Here is a 17,118-nt window from a genome sequence, read left to right on the forward strand (position 1 = left end):
AATTGAAATACAAACAAACAAAAGATCAAACAAAAAAGAAGGGTAAATATCATTTCCTAAAACTTATTTCACTTATGTAAGTGTATGTGTGAAGTGGAATATACATGGATTGTATTTCTCATTCTAGATTGTGCTAAAAAGAAATTCAAATCTTGGTATTCTATGGAATTTACTCAGACTGAGAGTTGCTATACTGTAGTTTATGCTCATGTTCAAATTAATACCACACAGTGCAAAAGATCACTCCACAACTCTGAAGCCCTAAAAGCTCTAGAGCCACTTTCCTGTACGTCTGTAACAAAGTTCTATGACAGGGAAAACTGACCTAAAATGAGCTGAGGCTATTTAAAGTCTGTATTTTTTTCATTTACTATGAATATCCATGTTTCAATGCAGAAAAACCAATTTCTTGACAATAGGAAGCTGCTTCTAGCCCACTGGGAGTGGAAATGTAAAAACTATATCTGCACATTTTACCTTTGAAACTGAAATAAATAAATAAATACTGAAACACATCGGGTCTCAAATAATTCCAGCAAAGTCATTCAGAATGAAAAACTCTCTGAATTTCTGGAACTAATTTACAGTTCCACCAGGAATATAAGAGAGTTCACTGTCCCCCAGTCTTTACCCACACTTGATATTGTCAGACTTGAAACATTTTTGATTAGTGAGAAAAGATGACTTGTCACCACTTTCATTTGCATTTTGCTGGTTCCTGGCAAGGATGATCAGATTTTCTTCTTTGTATTGGCCATTTGGCTTTTCTGTGCTGGAAACTGTCTGTTCAACATAGCTATCTATCTTTTTAGTATTGTTTCTTTAGTTCTCTACGTTTGGGGCTCAGAGAAGTCTCTGAAAAAATGGCATTTGTTTTTTTCATGGTGAGCAATTAGACCTAAAGAAAATGGAAGATGTAAAAGCCTTAGAAGCAGGCTCAAAATCACAAGCCTTCCCATCTTGTCTCACTTCTCCTCATTCCAGCACAGAGAGACTTCTTGCACAATTCTACCTAAAGTCCAGACCCACCAAAGAAGAAACAAATAGCTCTGGTCCCTTGGCTGAGCTTTTATTAACTTAACTTATGTGGCAGGAAGAAAGACAGAAGTTTGTCCATGTACCTGGACAGACTTGTCATATACCGTTATCTTCTATTTTTGTCTCATAGAGAAGCATTTACAAACCACTGTCTACTGTGCAGCCCAAAGATTGTGCCCCAGGCCAGTGTATATTCTCCAAACTCATTGAGCTCAAAGATAATTTGCTATTTTCCTGATAGTCCCCATTGACCCCTCTCCTACAGAAAGTGGAGTATGTAGGTTTCTAAATCATGTTGGGCTGGTGGATTATCACACCCTGTATTCTTCCCTGTGCTGTGATTTCCCCCTTCTACACATTAATAAATACGCATCCCTTTTTTCCTATTTAGTCTGTTCATTGTCAGTTCATTGCAGTGAGCCTTCAGAGGGTGGTGGCTGTGTGTGTGTGTGTGTGTGTGTGTGTGTGTGTGAACTTCCCTTTGTTCCTACACTGCAGACTCCAACACTATATTCGTGTAATCTTAGTTTTTATGTGGTGGAGAATTTGGATTCCTCTAACATTTCTCTTTTTTTCCCTGGGATGAAACTGTAGAAGATAAACTAAGAAATTTCTGGTAAGGATGAGATGATTCCTTTCTTTCTCCATACAAGATGAAGTATCCAGGGCTCACAAAGGAAAACTGTCAGGAAAAAAGTTTCTCTCCTCCAATTCATTAAAAATTCAGCTCACTGATAACAACAAACGCCATGGAAGTCCAGGAAATCATCAGAGACTACTTTGAGAACCTATATTCAAATAAATTTGAAAATCTTAAAGAAATGGACAGATTTCTAGATACCTATGATCATCCAAAATTGAACCAAGAGGAAATTAATCACCTGAATAGATCTATAACACAAAATGAAATTGAAGCAGCAATCAAGAGTCTCCCCAAAAAGAAAAGTCCAGGACCTGATGGATTCTCTGCTGAACTCTATCAGACCTTTAAAGAAGAACTGATATCAACCTTCCTTAAACTGTTCCACGAAATAGAAAGGGAAGGAAAACTGCCAAACACATTTTATGAAGCCAGTATTACACTTATCCCAAAACCAGGCAAAGACACCTCCAAAAAGGAGAACTAATAGGCCAATCTCCTTAATGAACATTGACGCAAAAATCCTCAACAAAATAATAGTGAACTGAATTCAACAACACATCAAAAAGGTTATTCACCACAACCAAGTCGGCTTCATCCCAGGGATGCAGGGGTGGTTCAACATACGAAAATCAATAAACGTAATAAACCACATTAACAGAAGCAAAGACAAAAACCACTTGATCATCTCAATAGATGCAGAAAAAGCCTTTGATAAGATCCAACACCATTTCATGACAAAAGCTCTAAGAAAACTAGGAATAGAAGGAAAGTACCTCAACATTATAAAAGCTATATATGACAAACCTACAGCCAGCATTATACTTAACGGAGAAAAACTGAAACCATTCCCTCTATTTTTTTTTTCATTTTTCTTTTATTATTCATATGTGCATACAAGGCTTGGTTTATTTCTCCCCCCTGCCCCCACCCCCTCCCTTACCACCCACTCCACCCCCTCCCGCTCCCCCCCTCAATACCCAGCAGAAACTATTTTGCCCTTATCTCTAATTTTGTTGTAGAGAGAGTATAAGCAATAATAGGAAGGAACAAGGTGAAACCATTCGCTCTAAAATCAGGAACCAGACAAGGATGCCCACTATCTCCACTCCTATTCAACATAGTACTGGAATTCCTAGCCAGAGCAATTATGCAAGAAGAAGGAATAAAAGGAATACAAATAGGTAAAGAAACTGTCAAAATATTCCTATTTGCAGACTACATGATCCTATACCTTAAAGACCCAAAAAACTCTACTCAGAAGCTTCTAGACATCATCAATAGCTATAGCAAGGTAACAGGATATAAAATCAACATAGAAAAATCATTAGCATTTGTGTACACTAACAGTGAGCAAACTGAAAAATAATGTATGAAAACAATTCCATTTACAATAGCCTCAAAAAAATCAAATACCTAGGTGTAAACCTAACAAAAGATGTGAATGACCTCTACAAGGAAAACTATAAACTTCTGAAGAAAGAGATTGAGGAAGACTACAGAATGTGGAGAGATCTCCCATGCTCATGGATTGGTAGAATCAACATAGTAAAAATGTTGATACTCCCAAAAGTAATCTACATGTTTAATGCAATTCCCATCAAAATTCCAATGACTTTCATTAAAGAGATTGAAAAATCTACTGTGAAATTTATATGGAAACACAAGAGGCCACGAGTAGCCAAGGCAATACTCAGTCAAAAGAACAATGCTGGAGGTATCGCAATACCTGACTTCGAACTACATTACAAAGCAGTAGCAATAAAAACAGCATGGTACTGGCACAAAAACAGACATGAAGACCAGTGGAACAGAACAGAGGACCCAGATATGAAGCCACACAACTATAACCAACTTGTCTTTGACAAAGGAGCTAAAAATATACGATGGAGAAATAGCAGCCTCTTCAACAGAAACTGCTGGGAAAACTGGTTAGCAGTCTGCAAAAAACTGAAACTAGATCCATGTATATCACCCTATACCAAGATTAACTCAAAATGGATCAAGGATCTTAATATCAGACCCCAAACTCTAAAGTTGATACAGGAAAGAGTAGGAAATACTCTGGAGTTAGTAGGTATAGGTAAGAACTTTCTCAATGGAACCCCAGCAGCACAGCAAATAAGAGATAGCATGGATAAGTGGGACCTCATAAAACTAAAAAGCTTCTGTTCATCAAAAGAAATGGTCTCTAAACTGAAGAGAACACCCACAGAGTGGGAGAAAATATTTGCCAGCTATACATCAGACAAAGGACTGATAACCAGAATATATAGGGAACTTAAAAAACTAAATTCTCCCACAACTAATGAACCAATAAAGAAATGGGCATGTGAACTAAACAGAACTTTCTCAACAGAAGAAATTCAAATGGCCAAAAAACACATAATGTGTTCAAATGGCTCAATAAAGGAAATGCAAATTAAAACCACACTAAGATTCCACCTTACCCCTGTTAGAATAGCCATCATTAGCAACACCACCAACAACAGGTGTTGGCGAGAATGAGGGGAAAAAGGAACCCTCTTACACTGCTGGTGGGAATGTAAACTAGTACAACCACTCTGGAAAAAAATTTGGAGGCTACTTAAAAAGCTAAAACATTGATCTACCGTTTGATCCAGCAATACCACTCTTGGGGATATACCCAAAAGACTGTGACACAGGTTACTCCAGAGGCACCTGCACACCCATGTTTATTGCGGCACTATTCACAATAGCCAAGTTATGGAAACAGCCAAGATGCCCCACCACTGACGAATGGATTAAGAAAATGTGGTATCCATACATAATGGAATTTTATGCAGCCATGAAGAAGAACGAAATGTTATCATATGCTGGTAAATGGATGGAATTGGAGAACATCATTCTGAGTGAGGTTAGCTTGGCCCAAAAGACCAAAAATCGTATGTTCTCCCTCATATGTGGACATTAGGTCAAGGGCAAACACAACAATGGGTTTGGACTTTGAGCACTTGATAAAAGCGAGAGCACACAAGGGAGGGGTGAGGATAGGTAAGACACCTCAAAAATTAGCTAGCATTTGTTGCCCTTAACGCAGAGAAACTAAAGCAGATACCTTAAAAGCTACAGAGGCCAATAGGAAAAGGGGACCAGGAACTAGAGAAAAGGTTAGATCAAAAAGAATTAACCTAGAAGGTAACACCCACGCACAAGAAATTAATGTGAGTCAACTCCCTGTATAGCTATCCTTATCTCAACCAGGAAAAACCCTTTTTCCTTCCTATTATGGCTTATACTCTCTCCACAACAAAATTAGAAATAAGGGCAAAATAGTTTCTGCTGGTTATTGAGGGGGTGGGGGGGAGAGGGAGGGGGCGGAGTGGGTGGTAAGGGAGGGGGCGGAGGCAGGGGGGAGAAATGACCCAAGCCTTGTATGCACATATGAATAATAAAATAAACAAAAAATTCAGCTCACTAAAATGTCTAATAAATGGATAACTGCACTAACCTGCATTATTCAGGCACTCCAGGTTGTCTTGAAAGATATTTCAACTTGCTTCAGCCTAAGGTGTAAATATTCAGAATTTGTGGTTCATTTAGTTAAATCTACATGGCTGATGACTTAAATCCTTAAGTTTTTTTTTTTTTCTAGTTTTTGGCAGGACTGTGGTTTGAACTCAGGGCTTCGTGCTTGCAAAGCATGCACTCTACCACTTGAGCTGAGCTTCCAGTCTCTTTTGCTGTGGTTATTTTTGACATGGGCCTCAAGAACTATTTGCGTGGATGTCCTTGAACTGTGATCCTCCCATTCTCAGTCTCCCATGTAGCTAGGATTACAGGCATGAGACACTGGCGCCTATCTCAAGTTTTTATTGTTGTTGGTTTGAGCTGAGGCCTCACCAGGCTGCCTCTAGCTCAAGTGATCCTTCCATCTCCCAAGTAGCTGCGACTACCGACATGTACCACTGCTGCACCTGCCTACTTGTTTCTTCTTAATCCGAATAAGTAATTACTTATATTACGGGAGTCATTTACTGTTATCAACTGCTTTTATATTAAATATATTTTTTTTGTGTTCAGTATGCACTGCAAAGTGGAAATTGCTGGCCACAGTTTTCAGTCCAGAAATCTGAGAGAGGAAGTGACTTTTACTTAATTTATCTTAAGGCCAGATTAGGGAAAAGGACAGAGGAATAAATTATAGACATAAATTATGGACCGAGACCACACCCTGGAAGGTCATAGATACGATTAAAGCTGGCTGGGAGTACAATAGAAAGTGGTGGGTACTGTGGCAAAGTGGAGAGATTTACAAACCCTTCTCTAAAAGGTCCTCTGTAGTCTATAATGGCCATGTGGGAATATGGGCCCACTGTTGCCAGAGCTCTGACTTTTCAAGGACGACTATAAATCCAGATGATACATAAGGTACCCTGAGTTTTAAATGGTGGCAAACCATTCGCATTAATGAAATCTGAATAGGTGTTTTGTTTGATGAAGATTCTTGGGAATGGCAGACTCCTAGGGAAGGGGATTCTTGAATGCCTTCTTATTTCTAAGGACTGTGCTTAGCACTCTCTACAGGTGGTCATACCTGAATCCTGTCCGGCCTCTGTGAGTTAGAGCTGATGAGAATCTCCACATTAGAGCTGAGAATGCAACCAAGTAACTTTCTGCAGAGCCACAGGGCCAACAGGTAGCAGAGCCAGGACTTGGCCCGAATTTGCAGGGCATCAATGAGAGCAGTGTCTAAGGTGGGCAGTGAAAGCAAAAGCTCTAGGTGAGACAGTAAGAGGGTGCGGTGTCTACGGGGAATTTAAAAACAATAACACAAATGGATTCAAGGTTATGTTATTACCATGCACAGAAAAAATTAAACCATCTCAGGGATAAAATGTGCATCCCTGAGAAACACTTACTTCTCCTGGTCTAGGATCTAAAGAACAGCTGTGGCCACTATTGAGGGCTTTTGAAAATTGTGCTAAAACACCCATAGCATAAGTTTACCATCTTATCCATTTCAAGTCCTTTCAGTATCATTCAATATAGTCACATTGTTTTGCAACCAGTCTCTAGTGTTTTTCATCATGTAAAACTAAAACTCTGTACCCATGAGGTAACAACTTCCTCTTCTCTACCTCCAGCCCCTGGCAACCACTGATCTACTTCTGTCCCTATGAATCTGGCTTCTCTGGAAATGTCATATAAATGGTGGAATTGTATGATAGTTATCCTTTTGTGACTGACTTAATTTTACTTACAGCAGTGTTTTGAAGTTCTTCCCTGTGGTAGCATGTGGCAGAATTTTCTTCCTTTTCCAGGCTGAATGATATTCTGTTGTGTGCATGTAGCTCATTTGCCTATTCATTTGTCTGTGGGTGGTCACTGGGTTTTTTCCACCTTTTGGTTGTTATTGGGGATGCTGCTATGAACACATGTGTGCAAACATCTGGTTAAGACCCTGCTTTCAGTTCTTTGTAGTACATGCCCAGAAGTAGGATTGCTGGATCTCATGGTAATTGTACTTTTAATTTTTGAGGAACCACCATACTGTTTTTCACTGCAGCTGCACTGTTTTACATTTCCTCCAACAGTGCACAAATGGTGCCAGTTTCTCCACATCTTCAATACGCTTGTTTTCTTTGTGAGGGGCTATCTCATTTTGAGTTTTAATTTACATTTATCCATTCTGTGTGATCACTTGTAATAATTATTTGGTTTAAATATCAAAAGTGAAACAGTATGAACTGTAAGGGAAAATCTTTTTGTTGGAGCAACACAAATATTGAATTTGCATATTGGGTTAAACATTGAAGTTTCTTTTGTTTTCATTGTTATTCTTGCTATTATTTAATAGTTAGTACAATTTAATGTTGTTAATTATTGAAATAAGCCAATATGTAGGTATAAGATTTTTTAAAGTACACTACCTTTCTTTTGACTGCAGTATTTATCTTTATTACATTTTTGCGAGTTTGATTATATATAGAAAGTTCAGTAAGAGAAAAAATTTCTGAGATGTCATTACATTGCTTTTAATGTTTATTACCGAAAACAATTTTGTCCTGTAATGGAGGAATATGAAAAAATGATCCTGCTTAGAGAGTTAAATTCCCTAGGTGCACTACCGAGGTATGGAGTAGCCAGGTGTGTCGAGGCTGAGGCTTCAGTGTGGGAAGCACAAGTAAGAGGACGTGGCGCTAGGGCAGTAAGTAGAGATACGGTGCAGGGACTGGGTACCACAGGAAGGAGCTTGGGTTGTCTGCCAAAGGCACCTGGGAAGCCTGTAGGGCTGGGCAGGTGAGGGGTGTGTTATGACCTGTGTTAACCACTCTGTATCATGTGGAAGTCAGATGTAACAAAAGTGTAGTGTCCGGGTTCTCCAGAGAAACAATCAATAGTGCATTTTTTTTAGACAGGGTGTCACATGTAGCCCAGGCTAGCTGCAAAGTCAAGATGTTCTTGCTCTAGCCTCCAGACCGTTGGGACCACAGGACGGCATCATCAGGCCCAGCTATGTACTTTATTATTGTGGGATTTTGTTCATGCAATTATGGAGGCTGGGAAGTCGCACAATCTTCCATGTGCAAGCTGAAGAATAGGGAATCTGGTGACATGAGTCCATTTGAGCCTGCAACCTAAGAGCCATGGAGCCAGTGGTTTAGCTCATGGTCAAGTTTGAAGGCCTGAGAAGGTGGGATGGGAACCTAGGGTATGTTTTATAGTCTGAAGGCTCAAGAACCAGGAGGTCCAATATCAAGGGTTAGGAGATGACGAATGTCCCTTCCTTTACCTTTCGCTGGCCCAGGGACCACCCAGGCCCCTCTCCACTCATTGATTATTGGTGGTTAGGAATCACCAGTTCTTCCCTTCCCATAGGTTGGCGTTAGTTTTAAAAGCACCTGGAAAAGAGACTCTCTCTCTGCCTCCAGCTTCCACCTGGCACACCATGGCCTTTTGTAACTCCTCTCATTAATCTTTCATAAACCTCCCTTACTACACCTGTGTGTCCTGCTTGGATACTTCTACCACAAAGGACACAAAGAATTTGGAATTTTTTTTTGTGGTTCTTGGGTTTGAATTCAAGGTTTACACCTTGAGCCACTCCACCAGTCCTTTTTGTGATGGGTTTTTTGAGATAGGGTCTTGTGACTGTTTGCCCAGGCTGGCTTCCAGCCACGATCCTCTGAAATCTTCTGATCAGGGACTGCACCTCCCGATACCATTGCGATAACAGTATTGCTATAACATGTTTGTGAAAGGGTCTTTACATCTTAGAGGTATATACTGCAATAAAGAAGACATGATCAGATGCTTTCATCCTTTTTTCAAAATGAGGCAGGGTGGAAGTTGGTTGCAGAAGGAGCAGAAATGGCTATGGATTGTGGCCACAGGACTACTTTTGTTGACTGTAAATTTTTTTTGCAGTACTGGGGATTGTACCCAGGGCCTTGCACATGCCACAGGAGCACTTCAGGAGTGCCCCCATCTCATTTGTTTTGTGAGACAGCATCTCCCTGCCTTTTTTGCCCAGGCTGACCTCAAACTCTCAGTCCTCCTGCCTCCATCTCCTGAGTAACTAAGATTACAGCTGGGATTGTAGGTGTGAACAACCATGCCCTGCTTATAAAATATTTTTATTTTAAACCACACAGACTGTGTCCTCTCCCTCTTATTCCCCCTTAGAAGAGTAAGAATGATCATCAATGACAAATGGCATTTGCACTGAAACAACACCAAGAGCCGGCTTCAAGCTCAGGAGAGAATATTGTGTCACGCCCTCATGGCTTCTGGTACTTGACGTGTTCAGGAAAACTTCTTTAATAACAAAGTATAGATGTGATCCCTGAAAGTATGGTCTTTGTTTTTAAAAATCCAAGTTTTTTAATCTACTATAAAAACTGAATTTGAAATATAAAGGGAAAATATTTAGATAGCATAAAGAGAAACAAGGAAGGAGGGAAGAACAGAGAAAAAGACATAAAGAGACAAACACTTTTTACCTCCATAACAGTCCACGCATGAAAAATGCTCAGCGCCAGAGGTAATCAGTATGGGACAGTATATAGTCAAACTAAAACATTACATAATTCTATCTGAGGAAAAGGAAATGAATTAGGTCATCACCACTGCTGCCAAATCACACAATAAGCACACCAACAAAAGGCCAGATGGTAAATTCATATACTACCGTCAAAATTTTCCACTAAATCTTAATTTACCCATAGTCTATTATACACACCAACAATTATTTTCTCATTCTGTAAAAAAAGGAGAAAAAGTGCTGGTGGAGTGGCTCAAGTGGTAAGAGTGCCTGCCTAGCAACCACGAGGCCCTGAGTTTACACCCCAGCACTGCCAAACAAAAAAGAATAAAATTCTCAACATCAGAAGACAAACATGAAACAGTCTGAACCCCACAGCAAAGGAATGAATGAGTAAGCCTGGGAAAGGTACAGCCTTTGCCTTTTATCATATGTGTAAAGGATTGAGGCAAAAAACCAGAATGGTTTTCTAGCATAATAATAATGGTATATGGACAACAGTAGAAAAGCTGTAAAACCAGGAAATATGGTTCTTAGAGATTAAAGCTGAAGCGTACAAAAATTCCACTCCATGGTCTCCTCTTGATAATAAATCAGGGAAATGAAAACCCAGGAATTATGGGCCTCTGGGTCTTTCCTGCCTTTTGGCACCAATCTTAGAAATGCATGTTTTGTTCACAAAGGCTCCTCTGTCTCTCCAGTGAAGGCAGATGAGGAGATTGGTGGTCCAGCAGGTGACCAAAGTAGAGCTTTGAATTCCCCAGTGTGGGTTTGTTCATGTCTTGGAATATTACTCAAAAGACAGATCTCTCCCACACTGATTACACACCCAGGGTTTTTCTCCACTGTGATTTTGTTTATGTTTTCAAGAGATATTATACCAAATGAAAGCTTTGCCACTTTGCTCACATACATAGGGCCTCTCTCCACTGTGGTGTCGTTCATGTGCTCAAAGTCACTTAGAAACATGAAGGCTTTCACAAGTTGCTTACATACATAGAGTTTCTCTCCACTGTGGATTCCTTCATGTATTTCAGTGTAACTTTAAACTGAAGGCTTTACCACATTGCTTACATATCCAGTGCTTCTCTCCAGTATGAATAATTTTATGTTTTTCTAGGTAACTGTCACAACTGAAAACCTTTCCACATGGCCTGCACAGATTGGATTTCTCTTCACTGTGAGATACTTCATGCTTTCATAGATAACTGGAATAAGCAAAGGCTTTTCCACATTGCTTCCACCTATAGAGTTTTGTCCACTGTGCCTCATTTCATAAAATTGAAGGAAAGTGGAATCAGTGAAAGCTTTCCCACAAGACTTACATACATACATAGGGTTTCTCTCCCTTGTGGATTCTTCCATGTCTTTGAAGGGAATTGGAATTAGCGAAGGTTTTTCTGCAATGCTTACAGGCATAGGGCTTCTTTCCTATGTAAATTCTTTTGTGTACCAGAAGGGAATCATAACAATAAAGGCTTCCCTACATTGCTTACATGCATAGGGTTTCTCTCCATTATAAAGACATTCATGTCTTTGGAATGAACTAGAAGAAGTGAAAATATTTCCACACTGCTTATAGTCAGTGGCTTCTCTCCAATGATAGTCATTGCATGTTTCTCGAGGGCCTGGGGAGAACAGGAGGCTTCTCCACGTTTCTTATGTTTGTAGAGCTTGTCTCCGTATTTGTGATGCTGGAATACTGTGTCCAGTGGGAGTTTTGTGGGGGACATTTAGGGAAGAATGAGCAATGAGAACTTTTTCACAAAGGTGGTTTCACATGATGTTACTCCTGGATGAGTTTGCTGGTTCATAATACACTCTGGAATCTGGTTGCAGAATTCTCCACATTGTCTAGATTCGATATGTTTAAAGATTTTCTCCAACACTTGGCTTCTTAGATTTGTCCGGAAGGTTTTGTACTCATCTTCAGTGTTTGGTTCTTCCAGTGATTTTCAGCAGCCAGGCTTCTGAAGGTTTCAAGCATCACATCTTTTTACAGCTTCTTCTGGGAAGGATCAAGCAGAGCCCACTCCTCCAGGCTGAAATTCATAGTAACTTCTTTAAAGGTCATCAACTCCATTTCCTGGGTGTCCTGGTGAAGTCCTTAGGCTCCTGAAGTCAGGGACACAGAGCTGCCAAAGCTGAGGCACCCTGGGGCCTCTCTCAGCTCAGACCTGGCTCTGATGAAAGCATAGTCTTGTAAAATGTTTTTTATAAGTTACTAAGTTGTTTCAAAAAGGTGTTGGATAGGCTCTGATATGAAAACACATCACAGGTAATTGTCTTAACAGTTCTCTAAATCCTTACACGCTCTAATGAAAGACCCAGATTGGTGTGGGTGGGTCTTGATAGCGACTTGTGCTTGGGATCATTTAACTGATGGCCCCAAGAGTAGGTGTTTGGCTCTGAGCCTTAAGCAAGAAACAGTGTTCATGTAATGGGATGGAATGCCCATGTTTCCTTTATGAATGGCTACTTCTATTTTGATAACTGATACTGATTTTCTAGTTATAAGACCAGTAAAATATGTGTAAACCCTTTGATATAAAGACAAATAGGGAATAGCAGTACAAATGGTACTTAGATATTGTAAAACACTTTTTAGGATGCTAGGATATGACAAGGTTGGGGGACACTGAAACAAGTTGCAGAAAATATTTCATCTGTTAGGTGGAAAAACTGTCTTATAGAAATCTGTGGTTTCTTCTGTTCTTGAGGGTCTCTATGTCCAGGGCCAAATGGTCTGCACAGCTTTCCCCGTCATTTCTCCACACTTCACATAAAGCACTGAAGGAGGCCCAATGGCTGAGAGTGGAAACACACCATACAGTGAAGGGGAGTGCAGTTTCCTTCCCATGGGTCCCAGCCAGGCCTCAAACACCATCTCTGACCAGGTTTGTAGATGACTGAAACTAAGGGAAGGGAAGCAACTTTATGACCAAAGTAAAATGTAAAAACCTCAAATGGCAAAGTGTTTTCCCATTATTTTGTTTTCCTAGGGCTGTTTCCTGCTAGGAAAAATGTCTTCATTACCTTAAAACAAGCACAGAAGCATTTAGCAAACTGTGTCTTCTTGGATGTGTTGTGTTAGTCCTGTTTGTATGCTTGCTTTTTTGTAATTAAACTTTATTGTTGAGACAGAGTTTCCCTATATAGCATAGCTTGCCCTGGAACTCGTAATGTAGTCCAGGCTGGCCTTGAACTTGTGATCCTCCTGTCTCAGCTTCTTGAGTGCTGGTATTACAGATGTACACCACCACACTTGGCTTGTGGGAGGTGAGTAGTTGTAGATTCACATATATTTGTAAGAAATAATAGGTAAGTTTCATGTACTGTGCCTTGTTTCCCTGAATGGTAACATCTTTCAAAACCAGGGAGTTGACCTTCCACTTGTTCCAGGCTACTGGAGTGGCTATCCACTGTATTTTTTTATTCATTTATTCTCATGTGCATTCATTATTCCTCCTTCGTGCCCCCTGCCTCCACCCTTTCCCTCCACCCTCCTCACTTCCAGGCAGAACTTGTTCTGCCCTTATCTCTACTTTTGTTGAAGAGAAGACATAAGCATTAATAAGAAAGACAAAGCATTTCTGCTAGTTGAGTTAAGGATAGCTATACAGAGAGGTTCCTAGTATTGCTTCCATGTACAAATGTGTTACAACCCAAGTTGATTCATCTTTAATTGATCTTTTCACTAGCTCCTGATCCCCTTATCATATTGACCTCTGTCGCTTTAAGGTTTCTGTATTCCGCTGGAGTGGGGACATGAAACACTTTCATGTTTTGGGTTTTCTACCTATCCCCATACCTCCTGATATGTTCTCCCCTTGTCATGTGACCTAACTCCAACAACACTGCTGTATTTGCCCTAGATCTAAAGTCTGCATATGAGGGAGAACATACAATTTTTGTTCTTCTGAGCCTGGGTAACCTCGCTCAGAATGATGCTCTCCAGATCCATCCATTTACTTGCGAAATATAAGATTTCATTCTCTTCATGGCTGAGTAAAATTCTATTGTGTATAAATGCCACATTTTCTTGATCCATTCGTCAGTACTGGGGCATCTTGACTGTTTCCATAACTTGGGCATTGTGAATAGTGCTGCAATAAACATGGGTGTGCGGGTGCCTCTGGAGTAACCTGTGTTGCATTCCTTTGGGTATATCCCCAGGAGTGGGACTACTGGATCATATGGCAGATCTATGTTTAGATTTTTAAGAAGCCTCCAAATTTTTTTCCAGAGTGGTTGCACTAGCTTGCGTTCCCACTGGCAGTGTATGAGGGTTCCTTTTTCCCCACATCCTCACAACATCTGTTGTTAGTGGTGTTTTTAATGATGGCTATTCTAACAGGGGTGAGGTGGAATCTTAGTGTGTTTTTGATTTGCAATTCCTTTATGGCTAGAGATGGTGAGCATTTTTTCATGTGTTTTTGTGCCATTTGAATTTCTTCTTTTGAGAAAGTTCAGTTGCCCATTTCTTAATTGGTTCATTGATTTTGGGAGAGTTTAGTTTCTTAAGTTCCCTGTATATTCTGGTTATCAGTCCTTTGTCTGATGTATAGCTGGCTAATATATTCTCCCACTCTGTGGATGGTCTCTTCAGTTTAGAGATCATTTCTTTTGTTGTGCAGAAGGTTTTTAATTTTATGAAGTCCCATTTCTGCATTCTTTCTCTTAGTTGCTGGGCTGTTGGGGTTCTATTGAGGAAGTCCTTGACTATACCTATTACTTCCAGAGTGTTTCCTGCTCCTTCTTGTACTAACTTTAGAGTTTTGGGTCTGATATTAAGGTCCTGGATCCATTTTGAGTTGATACTAGTACAGGGTGATAGACCTGGATCTAGTTTCAATTTCTTGTGGATAGATAACCACTTTTCCCAGTAAAATTTGTTGAAGAGGCTGTCTTTTCTCCATCGTATATTTTTGCCAACTTTGTCAAAAATAAGGTGAGTATAGTTGTGTGGATTCACATCCGGGTCCTCTATTCTGTTCCACTGGTCTTCATTTCTGTTTTTGTGCCAGTACCATGCTGTTTTTACTGTTACTGCTTTGTAATATAGTTTACTGTTATTGCTTTGTAATATAGTTTGAAGTTGGGTATTGTGATACCTCCAGCATTGGTCTTTTTGCTGAGTATTGCTTTGGCTATTCACAGTCTCTTGTTTTTCCAAATGAACTTTAGGGTAGATTTTTCATTCTTGTGATGAATCTCATTGGGACTGTGATGGGAATTGCATTAAACATGTACATTGCTTTTGGTAGTATAGCCATTTTTACTATGTTGATTCTACCAATCCACGAGCATGGGAGATCTCTCCACCTTCTGTAGTCTTCCTTGATCTCTTTCTTCAGGGATTTGTAGTTCTCCTTGTAGAGGTCATTTACATCCTTTGTTAAGTTTACTTCTAGGATTTTGATTGTTTTTGAGGCTATTGTAAATGGAATTGTTTCCACATATTCCTTCTCAGTTTGTTCGTTATGGGTATATAGAAAAGCTAATGATTTTTGTAAGTTGATTTTGTATCCTGCCACTTTGCTATAGCTGTTTATGATGTCTAGGAGTTTTGGGGTAGAGTTTTTTGGGTCTTTGAGTATAGGATCATATTGTGTGCAAATAGGGATATTTTGACAGGTTCTTTACCTATTTGTATTCTTTTTATTTCTTCTTCTTGCATAATTGCTCTGACTAGAAATTCCAGTACTATGTTGAATAGGAGTAGGGATAGTGGGCACCCTTGTCTCATTCCCGATTTTAGGGGAAATGGTTCCAGTTTTTCACTGTTAAATATGATGTTGACTGTAGGTTTGTCATAAATAGCCTTTACAATGTTGAGGTACATTCCCTCTATTTCTAGTTTTCTTAGAGTTTTTATCATGAAGTGGGGTTGGATCTTGTCGAAGGCTTTTTCTGCATCTATTGAGATGATGAAGTGGTTTTTGTCTTTGCCTCTATAAATGTGCTGCATTACATTCATAGATTTGCATATGTTGAACTACCCCTGCCTCCTTGGGATGAAGCCAACGTAGTCGTGGTGAATGATCTTTCTTATGTGTTGTTGGATTCGGTTTGCCATTATTTTATTGAGCACTTTTGCATCGATGTTCATTAAGGAGATTGGCCTATAGTTCTCCTTTTTGGAGGTGTCTTTGTCTGGTTTTGGGATGAGAGTAATATTGGCTTCATAAAATGAGTTAGGCAGTGTTCCTTCCCTTTCTATTTCGTGGAACAGTTTAAGGAGGGTTGGTATTAGTTCTTCTTTAAATGTCTGACAGAATTCAGTGGAGAATTCATCAGGTCCTGGACTTTTCTTTTTTTGGGAGACTATTGCTGCTTCAATTTCATTTTGTGTTGTAGATGTATTCAGGTGATTAATATGCTCTTGGTTCAGTTTTGGATGGTCATAAGTATCTAGAAATCTCTCCGTTTCTTCAAGATTTTCAAACTTATTAGAATATAGGTTCTCAAAGTAGTCTCTGATGATTTCCATGGTGTTTGTTGTTGTCTCCCCTTTTGCATTTCTGATTTTACTGATTTGGGTTTTTTTCTCTTCTCATTTTAGTCAGGTTTGCCAGGGGTCTGTTAATCTTATTTAATTTTTCAAAGAACCAGTTTTTTGTTTCATTGATTCTTTGTATTTTTTTTTTGTTGCTGTTGTTACTATTTCATTGATTTCAGCCCTTATTTTAATGATTTCTCTCTGCTTGTTTTGGGATTTTCTTGTTCTTGTTTGTCTTGAATTTGAGATGTAGCATTAGGTCATTGATTTGGGATCTTTCTGACCTTTTCATATATGCACTCATGACTATAAACTTTCCTCTTAGGACTGCCTTTGCTGTGTCCCATAGGTTCCGGTAGGTCGTGTTTTTATTTTCATTAACTTCCAGGAACCTTTTAATTTCCTCTTTTATTTCATCAATGACCCATTGATCATTGATCAATGTGTTGTTCAGCTTCCAGTTGTTTGCATACTTTTTACTGCGGTTTTTGTTGTTCGGTTCTAGTTTTAATGCACTGTGATCAGATAGAATGCATGGGATTATTTCTATTTTCTAAAATTTGCTGAGGCTTGCTTTGTGCCCTAAGAGATGATCAATTTTGGAGAATATTCCATGAGCTGCTGAGAAAATGTATATTGTGTAGAAGTTGGATGAAATATTCTGTAGACATCAGCTAGGTCCATTTGATCTGTGGTGTGATTTAGTACTAGAATTTCTTTACTGATTTTTTGTTTGGATGCCCTATCTGTTTGTGATAGGGGGGTATGAAAGGCCTCCACTACTACTGTGTTGGAGTCTATATGTGTTTTTATGTCCTTCAGAGTATGTTGGATGAAATTGGGTGCATTGACATTGGGTACATATAGGTTGAGAATTGTTATTTCCTTTTGGTGTATTTCCTCTTTTATTAGTATGAATTGCCCTTCTTT

At 39.4% G+C, this 17,118-nt stretch overlaps 2 protein-coding genes and 1 non-coding gene across 3 annotated transcripts in view; 2 read left to right on the top strand and 1 right to left on the bottom strand.

Moving 5' to 3' along the window:
- The window catches only part of LOC109675574 (protein BEX1), a 228,079-nt gene that overhangs the window by 71,669 nt on the left and 139,292 nt on the right, over window positions 1-17,118 (top strand). The window lies entirely within an intron of this gene.
- Window positions 1-17,118, top strand: part of Nxf3 (nuclear RNA export factor 3) — a 160,310-nt gene that overhangs the window by 5,578 nt on the left and 137,614 nt on the right. The window lies entirely within an intron of this gene.
- Window positions 9,289-9,504, bottom strand: LOC141419998 (small nucleolar RNA U3). The gene has a single exon (XR_012444713.1). It is a non-coding gene; the product is annotated as a small nucleolar RNA U3 (small nucleolar RNA).

This window comes from Castor canadensis, chromosome X (assembly GCF_047511655.1).
Source record: "Castor canadensis chromosome X, mCasCan1.hap1v2, whole genome shotgun sequence".
NCBI classification, from domain to species: Eukaryota; Metazoa; Chordata; class Mammalia; order Rodentia; family Castoridae; genus Castor; species Castor canadensis.